This window comes from Apostichopus japonicus, chromosome 20 (assembly GCF_037975245.1).
Source record: "Apostichopus japonicus isolate 1M-3 chromosome 20, ASM3797524v1, whole genome shotgun sequence".
NCBI lineage: Eukaryota > Metazoa > Echinodermata > Holothuroidea > Aspidochirotida > Stichopodidae > Apostichopus > Apostichopus japonicus.
The window spans coordinates 4797283-4818670 of NC_092580.1; the positions used below are offsets into that span (position 1 = coordinate 4797283).

Below are 21388 nucleotides of genomic sequence, written 5' to 3' on the forward strand. Positions count from 1 at the left end.
CTGAGGCTATAAGAGCCACTCCGGTCAAACACTTTCCAAAACTAACACAGAACAGTATCATAAGGTTGAAAATGATACCCTCTAAACAATGTACATCAAACTTCTTAACTGTTGTTCTAACTTTCAATTGTTACAAAGCATACAATGACTTGAGGATTTCAAGTTACGTGGTGCAGTCACTTTGCCTTGAGGACCCGGAGGCTCCAGGCACCCCAAATACTTGCCTGGCCCCCTGTGATGCTTGAGAGGGGTTCTGGCACCACCACCCCCCCCACCCCTCTCCCAAGAAAACTATTTGCCGCCAAAATAAGGATGTCTAGCTAGTCCCTGCCTTTGGGTTGTGGAACGTTGAGAAGAGCAGTAAAAAAGTCTGAGCAATCTCAGCAATAGGAAAGAGAGAACAAATGAAGTGAAAAACTCGCAAGAAAAGTTCATCTTTCGCAAACACCTTGTTTAGTCGTCTGAAATGGTAGATTCGGAAAGGATGAGTCGGCGGGTCATGCCCCAGAAGTGAGGGCGCAGTTCTAAAACATTCCAGTCATGTAGTTTGGGTAGATAGGAAAAGTGCAGATGGTTACGACAGCTACAGGTAAGAGAGGAACTAAGTAAATGATAACTGAATAACCAATGCGGCTAAGAAGAGACTATAGCTAGAGTGCAGTGGCTGTGTGGAGACAGGTGATGCTAAAAGTTTGTCTGGATATTAAATAGGTGTAATGTTGCAAGTTGATTTGGTGAAGAGTACTCGTGCCAATGCTAATCACCATGCTTGTGGCTGCAATAATTAGTATTACATTAACAAATTTCACTACTTGAAATCCAGGGCTTCATTTAATTTTAATTTCTTCACCTAATGTATACGCCATGCTTTGCTTAAAGATAAATCACCAGTCCACCGCACAAGGAAATCTCATTTGCTGTTTTTGGCAAGATTGTATCATTAATGTAAATATCAGAGGTTAGAAGATTGGATTTGAAGGAAGCGAACAAAGAGAGAGGAGAGAAATTTATGATTTAAGCACATGAATTTCATAAATTTATGACTTAAGCACATGAATTTCATATAAAGTCTTGATATTTTTATTAATAAGAAATGCAGCTAGAAAAATGATTGGATTTGCATGAAGTACAGACACTGTTATACCTATATAATAGTGTACCTACTGATGCATTCTGCTATATAACATGGACTAGCACACATATATATTATATATGCTGCTTACTGCAGCAATAAATAGATCTTTAAATGTCATTTGAAATGAGTGCAATATTCTTACAGGTAACAAATACAGGCTTTACTAGCAACAAAAGATGATGATATATTGCTCCAACCTTTGCTCTCAAAGATTGAGAGATATAAATATATATAGAGATATGAGAGATATGAGAGATATAAATATTTATAGAGAGATAGAGACTTTTCAAGTGTGTAATGAAAATTAAACAGGTCCTTCAGGTGGCTGGGATACTTTCTGAAACTTTTAGCTCAAACCACACCCTCATAGCATTTTGTACATGGCAAACATATTATCTTTTTTTTTCTTCAAATTTGTTGGTATCTTGTGATTTCATCTGGCAACAGCAAGGTTCAAAGAATGATGTCATCACTGCAATTCAGCTGAAAATGGGATATTTCCCTCCCACACCCTTTATAATATTTAACTCTTTTTCCGCACAAAAAGGTTGTATTTTGGGGAAGTTCATAACACAAATAATCTTGACTTATAACCAAGCAAACAGTCCAACTGAATCAGTCTGTTATGTTCAGTATGTATTATAAGCACGTTAACTGGTAACAGTTAATGTATCCTGATGAAGCCTTTGATCTTCATGAACAGGTAAAATACAGAAGCTAATTGAATAAGAAATTATGGTAACTTTGAAAATCAGCTTTATAAAGAGCTACAAAAGGCCCATGGCTAAAATGCAAAGCCATGTGTTCAAAAATGTGCTCACCTGCAGATTAATACTTTACTGTATGGAGAATCAAGAATATTACCAATCACACTTTGTACCCTAAGCTGATACTGGTAAACCACTTCATTGTCATCCTCAGCTGGAAAGAGTTTACAAATTTATAAATTTTGTTACTATGGCGACCAAATTCCTCCCTATAGCTACAGTATATCAAGCAAATATTGCTACTTTTTGGAATAGAAATCGGTTAATATTTGAGACAAAAAGTCTGTTGACAGTTTGCTCCCTTTTCTTTTCAAAAGGCTCGTACTATAAATATACTTGTAAATGTTACACCAAGAGAGATATGTTCTGTACTGTATGAACATAATCAATAATTTAAATTAATTCAAGACCATACTCTTTGGTTCAACCCAGTTTAGAAGCAATGAGGTCTAGAGTATACATCCTAATTTGGTCAATATATTCTGGAATTCCTTGTTACATGTTAAAAACTCCCATCAGTTCAAAACAAGACAATTTCAAATTTTCAATATATATATCCAATTTTCAAGAGTTTTTAAATTTTCTAAAACTTTGACAAACAAAAAATGTAATCAGATTTAACACATTTCTACTGCATTAAGTGGGTGGAGCCTAATTCCAGTTGTACATATAATTGATACTCAATTTTTTTATAAACTAGCACAGACCAGGAAACGATGCCCCCGGGATCACTGATAAGATAAGGATTGACATTTACAAAAATATTCTTCACTTTGATGCAAAAACTTCCTGGTTTATATTTTCAAAATTAAATTCATAACCATACAGAATATATTACAATGAGGAATCATTATCTGAGCGAGCAGATCCCAATATGGAAAGACATAATTTCCTCTCACACTTATTAACTCTAATTGGACCCTCGTCACTAATTGGACCCTCGTTACTAATGAGTCCCTCTGCATACAAGAGGACTTTACGACGTTGGCAGGATGAATATGTGTACCCCTTCTCGCAGACAGTAGGCTGCACTCATTTGCCTCGACTCTAGTACCCTTGTAACAGCTTTCTCATTGTACAGTGTCAATGCAACATTCGGCAAGACAAAAGAGCTTAAATAACAAGAAATATGCTAATTTGAAACCATGAGTCCATGTTTCTCAAGGCTAAATAACAAAATTCCTTCCGCCACATTCTATCTTTAATAAACACAGCTCAGAGTTATCATATCTGCCAAAGTGTATTGCTTGAGGCATATTAAGAACACACACCAGTCACAACCTCCAGCGGGAAGGTCAAAGGTCGGGAGGTTCCATTCAGGTTGACAAGCGGCACAAATGGGAAATGATAATAGTAGCCCAGAATTGCATTTCTCTTGGGTACTGTGCATCTTGGAGAAGTCCTTAAGGTTAATATGGAATCTGTGATAATTCAGCTACTCTCAATAATAACAATAAATATAGAACATGATGCCAGCGAAAAAACGTGTGATCACCGTCTGTATACTACCCTGTATTGCATGGTGTACCTGTTCCTATATATATGGCATATATTCATAAGTGTATGTGTACTGTGTACTGGTATAGGAATTTCTCTTGGGTATTGTACAGTTCAACTTGGGAGTCCAAGGGTTATATGGAAGCTATGATAACACAGCTTTTCTCAAATAATAATAGTGATGATATATGATATGAGTTTGCATGTTACTGTCTGCCCCTATAGAATACCACATGCTGCATATATGTGTGTAGAGCTGTATGGAGGCAGTATATCAGTACCTGTGTACTAGTGTAACCCTACTGTATCTACAAGTGCTGGTGAGCTCATCAAGAGCTAATCATTTTCGACAGTTTTTTTTCACCCTCAATCACTCTCAATAGGAAGTGTATATTACAGTAGGACAATAGGACATTAAACCAATGGCACTGTAGTTTACATACACTACATTTGTCAAAAAAATATTTCTCCCCCCCCCCCCCTTCACAGCAACTTCTCTAGTGATTTTTCAACAATTTTGTCTGATACTAAAAAGAAATATATAAAGCCCATAACTATGTAGGGTGGGGGGATCTTCACAGTGTGACTAGTCAAGGTTCATATGAGATTAAAATTTGAAATTAAAATTGAAAATGTTAATTAAGAAATTTTCCAATTTGCTCTGTACGTTGAACGTTTGTAAGTTGTGCGAAGTGCCCACGCCACAAAATGTTGACGATGGAATCAGATTCATTTTAAACTTAACAGATTTTCATCTTCAAAGTTGGATAGAAAAATCTTACAGGGCTTTGTATATATGCAACTGACTACCTTTTCTGGGGCAATACACAGGAGGTTTCATAGCACCATCAACCAGATATAATATATACTTATATTTGCCATTAAACAAAAAAGCTATATCAGTTATTAGTAATTCCGGTACATATCTGGCAAATGTTGTGACCTAGAAATGTTTTTCACCCAGACAATATATGTTCTTTTCACCTAACTCAAAATCTGGCTTGTTAAGGAACAGCTTTAGTTTTTAGTCTGTTGTTCAAACTGCAGAGCTACTGCAACATGAGACTGACACAATTTCAGGGTTCATGTAAAAAGTTGCTATTAACTTGACCAGGGCATCAAACAGTATGAACAGGCATTGCACCGGACTTTGCACTAAACTCTCAGCAGAACCATATAGAAACATACAATAATATTGTATCATAATTACTAAACTATATAACATCCAAAAACTATCTGTTGCATATAGGTATAATACATGGTACAATGATATGATATGATAACAATTATTATATTGTTGATTTTTTTTTTTTAAATAATATTACAGTACAATAGTATTTGTAAACTTACACCTGTATCGGCTAAAACTCGTCCGGTATTGCTACATGTTTATAAGAATTTCCTTGTTTTCACAGTAAACAGTTTCACCACATTTGGTAGGCAACAATAATATCAGCAGGACACAAAATATCAGAACCAAAGAATTAACAGTGCAGTATCAGGATTTATCACCAAGATCAGGAAACCTTACTCGACAAAAAAACAACTCTACCCCTCCTGCTTTATTGCAGGCTAAAATATTTCCTCAGTTTCGCAATACTTACTCTCACATGATGTATGAAATCCACCAGGATGTGAGCCGGACATTAATATCCTATGTTAGTACTTTCACCCGATTCACATAGAATCATACAATACTATTTGTATCATAATAATATCATATAAAAGCACCCACAATAATATTGCTGCATATATATATAGTATTACCCATGTCACATAGTATCACACAATAATATCGTACCGTAATAATATAATATGAAAAATCCATAATAATATTTGCTGCATATGGTATTACATGGTACAATGATATGATATGATTACAATTATATAATGTTAATATTTTTTTTTGATATTACACTACAATAGTATTGTATACTAGCATGTGAACCGGTTAGATCAGTTTATCAAACAAACAAAACAAAACAAATTCATTCTAAGCACGGTAGAACGAGGTGCTAAGGTTGTGGGGAGACAGGTAAGCGAGGAACCAAGTAAATACAAAAACACTGTAATGTGACCACACTGTTTACCATCATTCACAATTAATGGCTGAGCTTTGACGAGTACGATGGAAAGGGAAGGTACTTTGTTACTGTAGTTGGAAAATCACATATTCCACCAGGATAAGTTAATAAGCTAATAGCTTGCAGATCACTTCTCTTCTTCAAATTATGAGAAGAAACTTAGTCCTTATTGACCGACTGGCAAATCGTTGAGAGGTGATGATTGGAAGTTCTGGCCTCAGCTAGGAATTAAATAGGTAAACAAGCACTCCACAAAAACACTTAAAAACTTAGACAAACACTACAGAAATCATCGACATCATTTATAAGTCTCGGGGAGAACGCCTCATGACCTGATAACCTTATTCATTTCTTTCATAGAAAGATTCCAAAACTTGGGTTTTTTGGATAGTATAGTTTGGATAGTTGAGAGTGACCTTTAACAATCTCCTCTAAACAATCTTTAATGTCTAGAGGTTGATGGAGGGAGGGAGTGAGAGAGGAAAGAACCCCAGACCCAGATGCAACTTCACCAAACACAGAAACATTGGCGCGACAAACAGGACAACCTGAGAAGTGAAAACAAGTTTTCAAATATCGTCCAAAAGAAAATGATAGCCATCCAATCTTTGTGTGGAGATGTCTTTTTGGTAAATAAGATGATGTATCTATCCTTCAAATAGGCTCTGATGCTTAACCAAAGGTGGTGGGGTGGGTCGGGGGTGGTTGAGACTCTCATTATGTGCTCCGGACACTTTGGGTGGTAGAATGGGAAGAGGGGGCAGTAGACCTGAATAAGCTGGTAACCAAGAGAGTACACAGTGCTAAAAGGTGACCAGGTGCTCTAGATACAGTCAAGTGAGTGTGCATTTGTTGTGAGGAGACAGGTAAGTGAAGGGTGAAGCAAATTTAGGGGTAGAACGAAAGACAGATAAGCTGCTAGGAGACAGGTAGAGAGGTAAAAACCATCCCCCAACCCCATCCATCACCACCCCTCCCCCTCTCCCATTTCTTGCCAAACCCTCTTTACTAAACGTCTATTTTCACAACACTTCCTTCTTCATGCTTATAAGTAATGTTGCATCAAACTTTCTCTGAAACTAACCATCAACACCACCAGGAAGTCATTACTGGTTTCTTGCTTGGACAAACAAACCCAGTGGTACACAAAACCCTACAATAGAATGGATTAGTCACTTCGCAATTCCCTGTATTATCATTTGATTTGCTTATTACGCTAACAACTTTGCTCCCCTGTTAGTTCCAGTTTTATTTTTCTAAACCATCATCAATGCCAAACATTTCCTGTTTTACATTTTTGCATACTGTATAAAATCAAAACAAAGGCCAGAATAAACATGGATGATAAGCAGGCCACAGTTAATACATGGCTACTGGATGACTCACACGAACCCTAAACATGGCATCACGCTGTGCTTGTAAAACAGTCCAACACTTCCATTTCATCTTCCATTCCAGATAGAATCTCAAGAATGCTTATTAGAATCCTTTCAAGAAAATGACATTCTTACCAAATTAGCAAACCACCCAGCTAGGGCACAGCAGCTCAGCCTTCCCTGATTACCATACGGGTACTGTAGCGAGAGCCCATGCAAGAAATACTGGGATAAATCCTCCATGGTGAGAGAGCTTGTTGCAACCATCACTCATTAAAGGGATATATCCGGGCAGCTGAAGGAGCTTTACTTGATTAGAAAGAATTTGTGGAAACTTTCTGCATCTAGCGGTCAAAAACCACGTCCGCGTAGCATTTAGTGTGACAAAGATATGAATTTTGCAAAATTGGTGACCGGTATTTCGTGAATGCATCGGGCAACAGCCGGCCTGAATAATGTCATCAGGGCAAGCAATTCAAATGAAGATCGCTTTGTTTTTCTCTATGTCCTATATTTTTAATTCACCTATTATTCACAGAAGAAACTTAAGATTTCTACCAAAATGTGCATTTTGATGAAAATTCTATATACATTGATCTTTTTGACTGGCTAAAGAAGCAAACTTTCCAAAACGTATCTGATTTCAGGGATAAATGAATGCAGAGATTATGATAGGAAAAGTACAGCTTGGGAAGAGCAGTTGCTGTTATGACGTCACTGTGTGCCCTCTATGACCGGCTCCTCCGGTCAATTCCCTTCCTTCTCATGAGACCACTTCTTCAGGAACCGTTTCTCAAAAACCGCTAGTAAATCCCTCCCTATCAAGAAAAGGGTACTTATCGGGCTGTGCACCCTTGGAAAAAACACTTCAGTATCCAAATTATGGAAAAAAACCAAGAACCTACTGTAGGTTCCAATGCTGTACGAAAACCGCTATAGAAAATCCAGACAACGAAACGCATGATGTTGGCACTTTGGATGGTAGAATTAGAAGGAAGGGCATAGACCGGGGGGTCCGGTCATAGAGGGCGCACAGTGTTAAAAGGTTACCAGTTCATTCTAGGCACGGTAGAAGGAGGTGCTAAGGTTGTGGGGAGACAGGTAAGTGAGGAACGAAGTAAATCAATCTATTGGGATTTTTCAAGTTTTAACAGTGTGGAATATTTTATATACTTTCCATATAAGTATATACATAACTCATATTATCTACCACCCGAATATCCCTTTAAACAATCACTGAGATATCACCCAATCACCTACTTACTCAAAGACTCTGGAAACATCATCATCATATCAAAGGCATCCTATCACCGCAGGTAGCCGAGTCAAAGAATTCAAATGCAAACACCAAACGCAGGTATAATGTTGCAAATTGCACTGTTATACTTTTCTGGATGAAACAGTGAATTGTGATCACTAAGAGGGAAACAGCGGGCGGGTGCCATGTAAAGCAGAGTACCTAATTAGAATATTGAATGAGACATCCCCCAGGTGGGGTTTCAGGACAACCATACAAAATATTCAACACACTAGCCGGTTCACCGGTATTGAGTATCATCAACTAAGAGCCCTCTAAAGATATTCTTGATATGGTCGGTCTTATTGCGCTGTTCTGTTTACATGTTCTTTTCTTGCTTGCTGAGAAAGCGTAAAAACATAGAGGAGAAAAGGAACATGTAAGACATCAACTTTGAGAGTTAACCAGGACATGGAGATGAAGGAATTTTGTCAGCTTACAAAATTTGATTCTCTATTGAATAACAATTCTGCTCTAGTTTAACTTGACAAGATTTCTCAACTTAAAAAAAACAAACACTGGTTTAGGAGTAAGGCTAGTGTTGGAAATGTATCACTTTCCCTCAAATAATTTGCACCTCTGCAATAACACCATATGTTCTAGTAAATGCCTTTCTTCTCCTGCCCTCCCTCTACATCCCCTTCCCCATCCACACCCCTCCCTCTGTCCACACTCTCCCCCACCCACCCCGATCCATCCCAAACTCTACCTATCCATCAGAATTTCACCAGCATATCCCACCAAAAAGAAAGCCACTTTATATCAGGAGGAAATTTTCACTAAACCTTGGAGATTCATTTCCTTGAAATTCTCTTAGAATTCAACTTTGCACTGATGTATTCGGATTTCCGCAATCATTTAGAAACATTTTCTTAATCGTGAGTATTCTCCTTCGTGATGCTGTAAAAAGTGACTTACTTTATAAATACCTATCTGTTTTGCTTTCTTCTCCATCTACAGTAAGTTCCGTAAAGTCACGGTTGAACGCTCTCTACAAGTTTCGTTATCCCACAGAATGCAATTTACAATCCGTAATTCAATTATCTGGTTTCAATAATCAAAACGAACCACAGTGAAATCTCAAATCAGCTTAACAACTGAGAGGGTTTACCCTGTCATACAAGGCTGTGTACTTAGCAAACTGACATGTGTCAGCTATTTAATCTTATCACTATATAGACTATATACTGCATCTCACCGAAAAATTTATACTGGTTTGGGGTTATTTATGAACATGCAAAACTCTTACAGTATACAGGATACTTACAGTATCAGTGCTTGATATGGGTGATGTTAACCTTTAACTTCGGGTCCTTAATGCTTTAGTTTAGTTTAGTTTAGTTTAGTAGCCGAATATTAATCCTACTTTGTGACTTTTGGAGTTTAAGACAATGAGTTCAGAAGCTTTACCAAAAACTTTTAAAACCATCGAATTATAGTGTAAGCCTTTACAACCAGTAGATTTGGAAGGATGTGGAAATTGACCCTGAAGTACTGGAGGTCAAAGGGGAGGAAGGGGGAGGGGGAGGCGCAGTGCTGACGTGTTACCGACTTTTGTAAGGCTACCGTAGGCAGATTTGAGTGCATATGTATATAATTGAGACAAGTAAGATATGTACACAGGTGTACAGAGCTGAATCATTGTACAAAGTTCACAATTATGTTGTTATCATTCTGTAATGGATCGTCTGTCATTCATGTTTAATTTTGTATCAATGCTGATAGATTGCAATGTCATTCCATGTATGTATATGATGATAAGGTTCAAAGTTCAAACATTCTCTTTTCATATACAGTTTGCTCAAATATGACAAGTCCTTAACTGTTTTCTTAATTTATCAATTAAAGGATCCAAATTATATACTATTCATGGTAGGAACTGATATTGTAGACAAACCTTTTTTTTTTAATATTTAATTACATCTTTAAACAGGGTTTTTTTTTTGGAAATAAATTTATCACTTTACTAAAAAGTTATGTTTTTCCTTGTTTTGTTTACACGAACGTGTTGCATATTAACCCTTTGAATTTGATGGTTGCCGATAGCAACAACTTTATGTGTGTTGGCAGGTTTGTAAATAGTGCATCATTTATGCCCATAGCGTACGTACGTAGTATTACAATATTTCCAGAAGGAGAAATACATTAGACATGATCCTTAAAAGCCAAGTCTGTCTGTCTGTCTTTGTCAGAATTCCCGACCACCTCAAATTAACTGAATAATACTTTCCCTGTATCAATTCTATCCCAGTATCCTCCTTTTCATATTAAAGTTAACAATGACACTTTTCAACATATCAAAATGATATTGAATATTCCACCTTCCAATTACTGCTTTTCAATCTTCACAAATTTACAATTTAATTTAAAAAACTCCTGTTCATTGATTTGCCTCAGATTATTTTCAAAAATACTTCTTTACTTTGGAGAGCACTATTGCCTCATCCATATATATATACCCTGACATCTGAATTTCTGATCCCACACTTGACTTACACAACTTACTTTAAACACTATGGCCATGCAAGAAGGAACAACATAAGCATCACAGTCTGGGAATAAAAAATAAATTTAAATAAAACTGCCAGTATATCTTGCATGGCTGACCCACTTCGGGGATATATTTGGTCTGATCTACGACCCAGGTGTTTCTTGACGTCAAACAATTCCCTTCAAGTCACTGGAGCAATTTAATAGGCCATTATTTAGGCATGATTTCTTGACTAACATCCCTAGCAGAACACCATCTTCACGGGGAAAAACCACATTAATAGGTATTCGATAGATCGATCTGTTGTCACATGACCCCAGCTCCTCTTTAACATTTCGTAACGCATGAGACCCTGGTTTATACATTTGGTAGGATTCTCAAAGCAATCAGAAGTATGGCTGAAATCATTGATCATACCTGGCTTCCTGTTGTCTCATTCTAACCAGCGCTCTGCCTTAGCAGCATGCAGCCTATGTACCACCGTACATTGGTTCTATTGCAATATCCATCTTGCTATATACATTCAGCTATAAATCTATCTAGAGCAGTGATTTGCAAGGTGTTGACCAATGACCTTTCGTGAGGACTAAGCCAAAACTCAACAAACCCCCCTCCCCCCATACCCAGCCTCACCCCCAACCCCTCACAATCGATGCTTCAAAATGCATGCAAGTTATCTGGGTTTTTAATGCCAGAATTCAAAATGCATTCAAGTTTCAATGACTGCATTACGCTAGACTTCTGCTCGTTCACCAGAAATACCTCTTATGTCTTCCCGATCCACTATTCAGATCTACAATTACACTTTGGCATGATAAGCACAGGTCAGTCTACTGTACGTGGCAATACACACCTCCACCAATTCAATCAAAGTGACTTAAACTGTAACAGTATATATTTGATTGTGGTCGGCGAGCTCTTGAAACCATAGACAAAGTCCTCTTCTTGATCCATCTGGAAAAATCCTGCAACCCACTTTTTAAATCATCAGTGAAGATGATATATATATATTAATATATATATATATATATATATATATATATATATATATATATATATATATATATATAAACATCCTGTTTCAGGTCATAAAAATTAAATTAAAAAGTTCAAAACCAAATTTGTTGGTCTTTCTCTCTCCAAATAAATATCACCTCCTAAAATATATATATTCATCTTCATTATCAAACACTTCACTGTACTACTCCATAGACATCACACATAAAATGTCACAAACTCTGCTCAAAATATATCCATTTACCTGTCCTTACAATTGTACTTCCAGACGAAAAAAGAAAAGTAAAATCTTTTGAAACAATTGGGAAGCTCTAAAAGATACAGCAGAGAGTTTTCAATGACTTTTTAAACCTCATGGGGGATCCAATACAAAATCAATTGCCACGGATTTGTTTACATAGGGAACTACCGTACACTGTTAATCAGCCATGTTTAAGTGGAACGACTGGCAGGCAGGAAGTTCAAGGGCACACAACAGATGTTATAAGATTTGTTTTGAAGGGGAATAATGCAAATTAAATGTTATACCATGTAAGAGGGTCTACATCAGAAAACCGCTATCAAAAATAGTCAGATATTTGATAACAATTACAAATTGGGTTCTCCAACTCCTCCTAATAGGAAAGGGTCCACCATGCAGTGACACTGAGTTAATCTGTCTGACAAGGGATGGGAGGGGGGTACAGTGAGGGGTGAGGGGCATATGAAGCAAAGCCCAAAGGTATTGCAAGATTTTTTTTTTTTTTTAACAAGCCAGGTAGATGGAGCAAGTGAAATCCAATGCTTGTACACAGTAAGAGAGGAATAATTCCAAAACTGCAAAAAATAATTACATTCACTGATATTATGTTTTGTGGGTCAAAGGTCACTATTTATGCAAACATTCTACATCAATGTGACCAAATAGAATAGGATGGCAACAAGTCTTAGTAATCAGTGAATGTTGCACACTAGACTTCAGAGCAATCCTTGCCAAACAAAATTTTATTTTGCTATACAGCATACAGCATAAATTATGGTTTTTTTTGTTTTTTAATAACCAGCAGATGTATCTCAAATATGACAGAAAGAATATGGTGGCCGATCCAAGAATTTCATTTTAAATTGTGGCAATATACGATTCATACCCTCGGGACAAAACAGATCCACCATGAGGGAATTAGTAACCCTGGCATAGACATCATATAAATCTCTTCTACTTTAATTATGTCAAACCTGTCTGAAACCAAAGTTTCAAAATCGTAGGAGAAAACTGCAAGTGTACAACTTTTCCCAACGTAGAACATGGGCAAAGATACCGAAAATGAGCAGGTACTCGTATAACCTATCTCACTCCTCAAAGTCATGAGTTATCTGAAAACATTAGATCTGTTGCCGAAATTCTACGGGTTGGCAGAAAAATGTACGAGGACATTTATCCATGAAATCTAGCAGAACTAATGCTCAACACTGACAACTGAAGAATTTATGAAAGCCACTACTAAACTCACACAAAAGTTTTATCAGAAAGAAACTCATATATATATATATGTAATATATATGACAGGTTTTCAAACGGCGTGTTTCGCGCCGAATGGTTTCTCGAGGGTTTGAAAGTTAAAACCCTAGCCAGTCGTGGGGTTTAGGAATTGTCTGTTTCGATATCCTGTTGAAGTGATACATTTCCTGTGAACTGAGAGCGGCGGGCAAACGTTTAGTGCTCCCAGATTTTTTTCGTACTACCTACATTTTATAACCATCTATGCATAACCCGATTGCACTCACCTCGGTTGTTGTGTGTACAATACTGGAAGTAATTGGGTGAAGAGTCAACGGAGAAATTCAAGGTCTGGGGAGGAAGAAAAGACGGAAGGAGAAATTAAGCACCCAAAAACAAATACAAACAGTCAAGAAAAGAGAGGGAGACCCTAACGACGGCTGAAGGTTGAACCAAATGAAAAATATGTCTAAAGATTAACCACAGCTTCCTTGCCTTTTTTTTTCTTTTTCTCTTCAAAATTCTTGAAAGTCTCATAAATGGTTAAAACCTTGATAATCTGCATAATGATATCATAACAGACAGTTTCTCCATGCTGTAAAAAAATATATATGTAAACGAGTCTTGTCATACTGATATCAACCAAGATGGGAGCAGTCGTACTGTAAATCCCATGTGAATTCACGGTCTGTATTAACAAGGCTATTACCATCAATGTGGCCAGAGGAATTGTTCCGATGAGATTTCGCAACACCGAGGAAGAAAAGAGGGGTAACATGATAATACTGTGTGTGGGATCTATCTCTGCATGTCTCGCAAATACAGTAAATGCAACAAGACCATTACTTTCTCCCTGTTAACATGTCAACCGGTAGGAAGGGACCAAACAATGGCTTTAACATGTCAGCCAATAGGAAGGGACCAAACAATGGCTTTAACTTGTCAACCAATAGGAAGGGATCAAACAATGGCTACTCTAGTTTTTACATTGAGTAGGTGACTCTGTGATACATTTCAATTGCAAAATATCTCTTCTTTATTTTTCGAATCATGATGTAGTGAATCACTCCAATATACAAACCTTCAAGTCAAATAATTGCCATGTATATGCCTATGCCATTAACTACCATTCATCATCATACACAAAATTGTTACTTTTACTCTCTCCTCCCCCTCAACCCCCCACCCATCCCGGCCAACGTCCTACACCAAATTTCCTTGTATCGATTGACAAAACTCCTTCATCGCTCACATCATCAATCATACGGCCAGCTAACTCATCATTACCAAATTCATCTTACTCGCTATAAATTTAATAAATAAACAAATTGCCATTAATTTCTTATACATTTTGTCGCCGTTAAAAAAAACACAGCGAGAAGGAACGACCTGCCTCGTGTGACAAATGTTAGTGGGAGAGAACACGATTTTGCACGATCCCATGCGGATGATGCTGCCGGCATTCGTATCCCTTCAAATTGCACCAGAATATCCCGAAACCATCTATTGGGTTCCCAGAGAACATTCTGTACATATTACATTACCGGCTCAGGGTTAGTGTTTACCTAGGTGAATCACCAGATTCCTGTCACCTCTTTCGGGTATTACCGCCTAACACCTGACAAGATTGTGACAGCTTCGCCGAGACTAATACCCTGCAACAGTAGCGCTCTTTGCCGCTAGCCTTCACTGCAACGACGACGACGGCATTCTTCTCATTTATCATTTTTTCTTTTCTCTTTTCTTTTTCATGTCATTTCTCGACTGCTAATTCACATGAAAAATCCTGCTTGGTGAAAATTAATTTCCCATGGAAGAAGTTACAAACCCAGGATTGAGATATATAAAAGCTCTGCAGAATTGTATATAACATCTCCCCGGCAGTAACTGGGCCAACAGCACCTGTGAGGGTATAATACTGGCTGCAGATACTACAAGAATCTGGGTCACGGTATGAAAATTCTTTTAAAAATGGAGGTAGTCAAGATCCCTACAGGTTGGGGCTTACGGTAATCCTTCTGTACTTACTACTTCGCCCCCGAGGCTGCTGTTGCTAGCTCTGCCAGTTTTTGTTTGCTGGCTTGCCCTAGTCATGTAACAGAGGAAACGTGCTGATGAAAATAGCCCAAATTTATGTTAAGGGGAAAATGTTCTTAGGCGAGACTATTTCCAAAACAATCCAGATAGGAAGGCACGGATGACTAGAGTTGCAAAGAATGCAAAGAGGTATCGATGACATAATTAACTGAATCACTAGTAGGAAGTCAAATCTGAAGATACTCTTCGTGAGATATCATGTTCTGAACAGGTTTCCAGAGTCAATTGTTCTTTTTGTTGATCTCAAACGACCACTGAAGTCCACTTTATAAAACAAGATGGTTTTTTCCTATTTGATCAAAATATGAGAAATATTCATGTACGATGTATGAGATTCATCCCACTTCCTCTACTTAGGGTATTGTCTTTTACAAGGTATACAGAAAATTACATAATTACTAAATATGAGGTACATCCATAGATCCAAGATTCCCTTCTTGTTTTGAGGCTTTGGTCTTTGCTGACCTCAAATGACCTTTTATCTTTACTAAAAACTAATCATTTAGTCAATATGGGGCATCTCCACACCAATTGCAACATTCACCCAAGTTAACCCTACTTTAGATATTGCCTTCACATGCAAGTCATCACCTACACACATAAATATGCACGCAAACACATTGACACATAGGTATGTACAAACATAACATGATTGGATAACTTTGGTGGTTGCCTCAGAAACAATAATTCATACTCTGAGATGCCTCATTAACAAATTCCAGCATGTCTTATCTATACACTGAACAACAAGGGAACGATGCTGCTGTTCGTACAAGCCCTACCCAAATAAGCTGGTTACGCTTCAGAAATATAAATAGTGTTCTGAGTGGTGTGTATAATAATACCGACAGTGCTGGTCGGGCATAAACCAGAAATCAAACAGACCACCTCAGACGGCAGCTGTATCACCTCCATTTGAAAATGTGTAGACAAACCCAGCTGTCTGGAATCACCTTAAATTACATTAGATGACTGAACAATGACTTATACCTATGTTGTACCATTAACACATAACGAGGGGGGGGGGGTGGTGGTGGGAGGGATAGATGGATGCCAGGTTGGTTAGTCAGACCTTCAGTGTCCTAATCCTTAGTAGTTTGAGACTGCCAAGCCAGCCTAGACTTTGGTAACTTTAGGTACTTCTTGAAACATGCCAGTGCTTGATAAAACTAAAAGCTAAAATCAATTTTTCACTGGCATTTTTTCTGAATCACAAAACACCCATCAGTTACTGTACAGGGCTTTGATAGCAGCCCGACAACATCTGCTGATAATAGACAGCAATACAGGGCTTACGTTTATTAGGTACGGAAAATGATACTGCTTCTTTCACTGATGATGGTTATACAGCTTAAACTCTGAGGAGGAACCTGTGGGTAAAGATTTGTTTCGTTGAGAGTGCTTACAGGGGAAAAATTTTGTTTTTCTTCATGGGCCAATGTTTTAGCAAGGTCTCATTGATTGCTACATGAAGTGCTGGCTGGAGGTGTGGACAATCACCACTCAACAAGCAGTTAATTCCTTACACTATTTGAGTATAAACTAATTCGGACAGTAAATTAAATTGAGGAGCAGTCCATACCTCTCCATAATAATTCCACACCTGTTTTCTTCCCTCTCACACCAGCCAAACTGCACATCTCTCCTTCCCCCATGTACATTATAAACACACAGCTCTAAATAAGCCGATATATCAAACCTGTTTTCGACCCATTGTATACATAAGCAACTCCATATTTCATGCGGCATATTTACATCCCTTCTCACCTGGGAGCCTACATAGTAACCCTACAGCATTCAATGTAACAAACCATCAATCAACAATATAACCATATCAACCAAAAAAACACTTTATTCTTTTATCTTCTCCATCACCAGGTTTCATAAATTAATGATACTAAATCTTCAAATAGCAATTCCAAAAGATACTGAGTAAACACAGTATACACATTGCATTGTTTGTATTACCACCAGCAAAACCCGATCGTGGTCATATTTTATATACCAAATCATGGATATATATCCATAAAATTGCCAAATTGAGTTTGTACAGGGAAGTGGGTGGACATCAAGACTCACGCTATTTATGAACAGGGAATAATTCATCCGGTATCGCATCGTAAAAAATGCTATGCAAAATGTGGCATATATCTGCTACAGTATATGTATGTAAGTGCAAAGATGCATAGCAATTTTTTTTTTGTACACAGGAACCAGAATATTTTGTCAGGGCATGTTCGGAGCCTTCAAAAAGCTGCTAGACAAAAATTTGAGCACTAAATTATTCTCTGATGAATGACCATGCTTTCCTGTTGGCAGTTTCTCGGTTAGGGTAGAATCGGAGTGTGTACAATGTGTATGTATGCTTACCAGAGGACTGAGGTTGGTCACCAAATTCTCAATTGTTTATAGTACCATCAATGTTTATGAGAGTTTAATCCGTATGATATAAGCAAAGCAAGGAAATGGGGAATTGGGAAAGGTACACCTCTCGTAGATTCGCTTGATATCCCATTCCTGAAAATAAGTACGACAATATTGTGACTCTACACTTTTGAGACTGCAGATGTACAAGTACTGTTATTATGCAAATCCTCTGCATGGTAGAGACATACATTAACTATTAGTTGCACGCAAGGAACCTGGAAGGCAGAAAGGGTCTGCCACAGAGGTGGGTGGGTGGGTAGGATGGGTAGGTGGGTTTGTAGGATGGGTGGGTGGGTAGGTGGTTTGAAGAGGTTCAAGTTTATCTGAGATAGATAGAGCTGTTCCCCAAATCCTACTGGTTTGGGATTTATGAGGCACGATACTGTATTTATCTGTCTCCCCTCCTCAACATCTGCACTTTCCCAAAACTACCTAAACTACTATTGGAACGTTTTAGCATTGCACCCTCACTCTCTGATTATACCTGTAGACACATCACACTTCGATTCATGAATTTTCAATTTAAATGATGCCGTAACAGTAACAAAAACAGTTGTAATTTCCAAATTTGCCACATGCAATGTGATTAAATGAGGAAACCTGTCTCAGAAAGAAAATCAAATCAAATTCATTAATCAGCGAAAAAGGTGAAAGAGAATATTTCTTATAGGTTTGATGAAATTTCAATGTCATTTTGAGTAATATTCGACAGATTTTGGTACATTCTTGACTAAACGAGGGCGGCCAAAAAGCTGTGATAGACACTAACGAGCCTAAAGGGAAATATAATTAATATATCTACGAAGCACAAAGTAATGGCCCTTTGAAATTTTTGAATCATAAATCAGAGAATATTCCTGTTTCTACTCACTATACCAATAGACTAGACCACAAACTATTTCTAACGCCCTTCAAATCTCTCAATAGATTTAAAAATTTGACGTTCCCACAATATTTCCCAAATATATGACAAGGAAGACTCCCCCAATTTGCCACTTCGAGAATATAACCTCTGCAGCTAATTGAAATACGTTCAAGCTCAGAGGACCGATTCTGTTTTTGCATCAACTCCGAACCAAAACAACCAGGGAAGACATAATTCAAGGTCACAAGTGGCACTTCCATCAACTTGGCAGCCACACCAATAAAAAAGAAACGGGGAAAAAAAATGGTTCATAACAATCCGTGTATCGTATTACATTTATTTCTTGCTACCACTGTCTACGACCAACTTCGTTTGCATAAACACTTGAGTGAATTTACTGTACGTGCTTCCTTCCACGGGAGTCCCGTCATTCCGAGAGGATGAGGCCCCCCTGCATCGGCGCATCAAAAATGGTGTCAATTCTAGACCAAATTTAAATATTGCACAAGCAAAAAATGTGTGATCCCAGAGGAGTGAATCCTTCAGCTGACATGCTAGTAGCCAAGAGGTACTCTGCTGTACACTTGAGAGGGGACCCACCGATAAGAGGAGAATCAGTCTGGATGGGTGCAAGGTGCCTTCAAATATTCAAACCACATTGGTCGTTAATTGCCTATATACGTTATACGCATTGTCTTCAGCAACGCCAAAATTCAACGGCAAGGTTCTAGGTTTTGTATAGCTTGATTGGACTACAAAAGTATTCACACTTTATTTACTTGGTCATTGTGGTAAGAACATTTTAATTAAAAACAAACTTGTTTTTGGTTTGTAATTCCTACATTCCTATGAAATCCTTCCGCACTGTGGAAAATGACACTATTGAAGAGGTTTCTTATTTAGCTAAGGAGATCAATAACATGTGTCTGCTAGGTACAACGTAACAGATGATGCCATATTTTGTTATTAACCCTCCACCTTCCGACCCTACCCCAACCACAACCCTACTTCAACCCTACCCCAACCCCATCACACCCCATCATTGCTGTGGGGGAGAAAACATTAACTGGAACTTTGTAATCAATCCATCATTAAACTGACAACTGTGCTGGAAATTTTATAATTTTTGGGGGGGGAATCTGATTTGGTTTAAGCTGATCATGTAGTCACTCCCCCCAACCAACCTCCAACCCCCCTCCCCCCCCAATAACCCCCAACTAATCTACCAATCCTCTTGTCCTGGTAGCTGAAGATACATACAAGCATGTGACAGTCACACTTCCTTCTTCCAAATTGACATGCATGGGTTGCTACTCATAAAGACATTTAGCCTCCAGTGATAAAACACTAACGAAGCAGATCTCCTTCATTACAAAATAGGCAGAGGTGAATTTTAATCAACTCTCTTTTTCCGAGTTTTTATTCCCCTTTCGATATGAAAGAAGAACGGTGGCGAGGGGGGGGGGGGGGGTTTAATAAAAAACAGGCATGATTCATACGACCAACTTTAAGTGCAGCGGTTATAGCACGCAACATATTTACTCCTAAAAAAAAAGTATGCAGTACACTTCAGCTAGCTTTAAAGATTGAGGTAATAATTCATGTCTGAAAGAGAAGCAGAGAGTAGGAGGATACTACACACTGCTTAGCGAGTCAATTTGTGGGATGATAACAATACTCCATCTGACTTAAACTCTCTATAGTACGGCATTCTAGAGGATGAATGATGCGGAAAATTAAGAATGCCACTTCTGCTGCAGACATTAAATCCTAACGATTGATGCAAACAGTGCGCCCGTCGACGCCGATAGGATCGAATCTTACAGTATGTATATATATAGCAAGGCTTACAGTACTGTTTGTGCTACACTTCCTGAATATCTCCTCTTTGACACTGAAAACGTTTTTTTTCTGATGGTAATAAAAACTCTTTCTTCATCTGTACGCAATCCCAAATTAATTGGAATTTTCGATCCTGATTAAAACAAACTTACGGAATGTCAGAAAGGATCAGATGTGCGTGACGCCGAATAGCTATTAAAAAGCCACGTTTAGGAGATGTGGGGTGACGTTTAGGATTTGAATCATTCATCTTGGCATTATCTCTAAAATGTAGGTAGGGACTTATCTGCACATGATTTGCAAAATTGAGAGATGCAAATGCGAGATGACTCATTTTAATCAGTCACATTGGGACCCTTTAAATTCAAATTCTTTTTTTTTTTTTTGCTGTTTCCTTCTGCCTGTTAGACGCTTGCAGGGAAAGGAATACGAACCAAAAAAAAAAAAAGTTTTAGTTTTTCCACGAGATACCAACGCTCCCAATAATGTTCCCTCAATCATACAAATGAAAAGATTTCATATTTTCATTATCAAATGTTGTTTCTGTCCCCCCCCCCCCCCCCCATTCAGCATTTCTTGTAATATGAGCATCCATCACCGATCATGTTTCAAGTCTATTTTGTAAATAAATACCGTTCAACACCATTAGCGTTCCTTCCTTTAACAAGCAATACAGTTTTTCTTTTCTTTTTTTTATTTCTAGCAACCTGTGGAATTGCAAAAACATAAATCATTGAAAATTATGACACAGAATTTTAAGTCAGGAGTTAAGAAGTAGTAATACTTTTTGACATGCCTATATTTACTTTCTTCCTTCATATCTCTCCTCCTAATTGTTTAGGCTTTCATTCTATTTATACTGTTGTTCTTTTAATATTTTTAAAGGTTTTTTTGATACATAATATTATGATACGTACATCACTTTCTTGGGACTAAACAAGACTATAACTCATAAATTTATGTCGTGAAGGCCCAACGAGGGAATTCTCTGCAGTTAAGAAAGGCATAGACAACGA

The 21388-nt window shown here is 37.8% G+C and overlaps 1 protein-coding gene across 5 annotated transcripts in view; it reads right to left on the reverse strand.

Moving 5' to 3' along the window:
* The window catches only part of LOC139962153 (plexin-A4-like), a 205569-nt gene that overhangs the window by 156717 nt on the left and 27464 nt on the right, over positions 1 to 21388 (reverse strand). For 3 of the 5 annotated variants that reach the window (XM_071962102.1, XM_071962100.1, XM_071962095.1), the window contains exon 2: positions 13429 to 13492. The exons of 1 other annotated variant lie outside the window; for it this stretch is intronic. The gene's annotated coding sequence lies outside the window, so the exon portion shown is untranslated. Of the gene's footprint in view, positions 1 to 4749; positions 4904 to 13428; positions 13493 to 21388 lie in introns of those variants that run through there. One more of the 5 variants, XM_071962099.1, reaches the window with a different exon arrangement.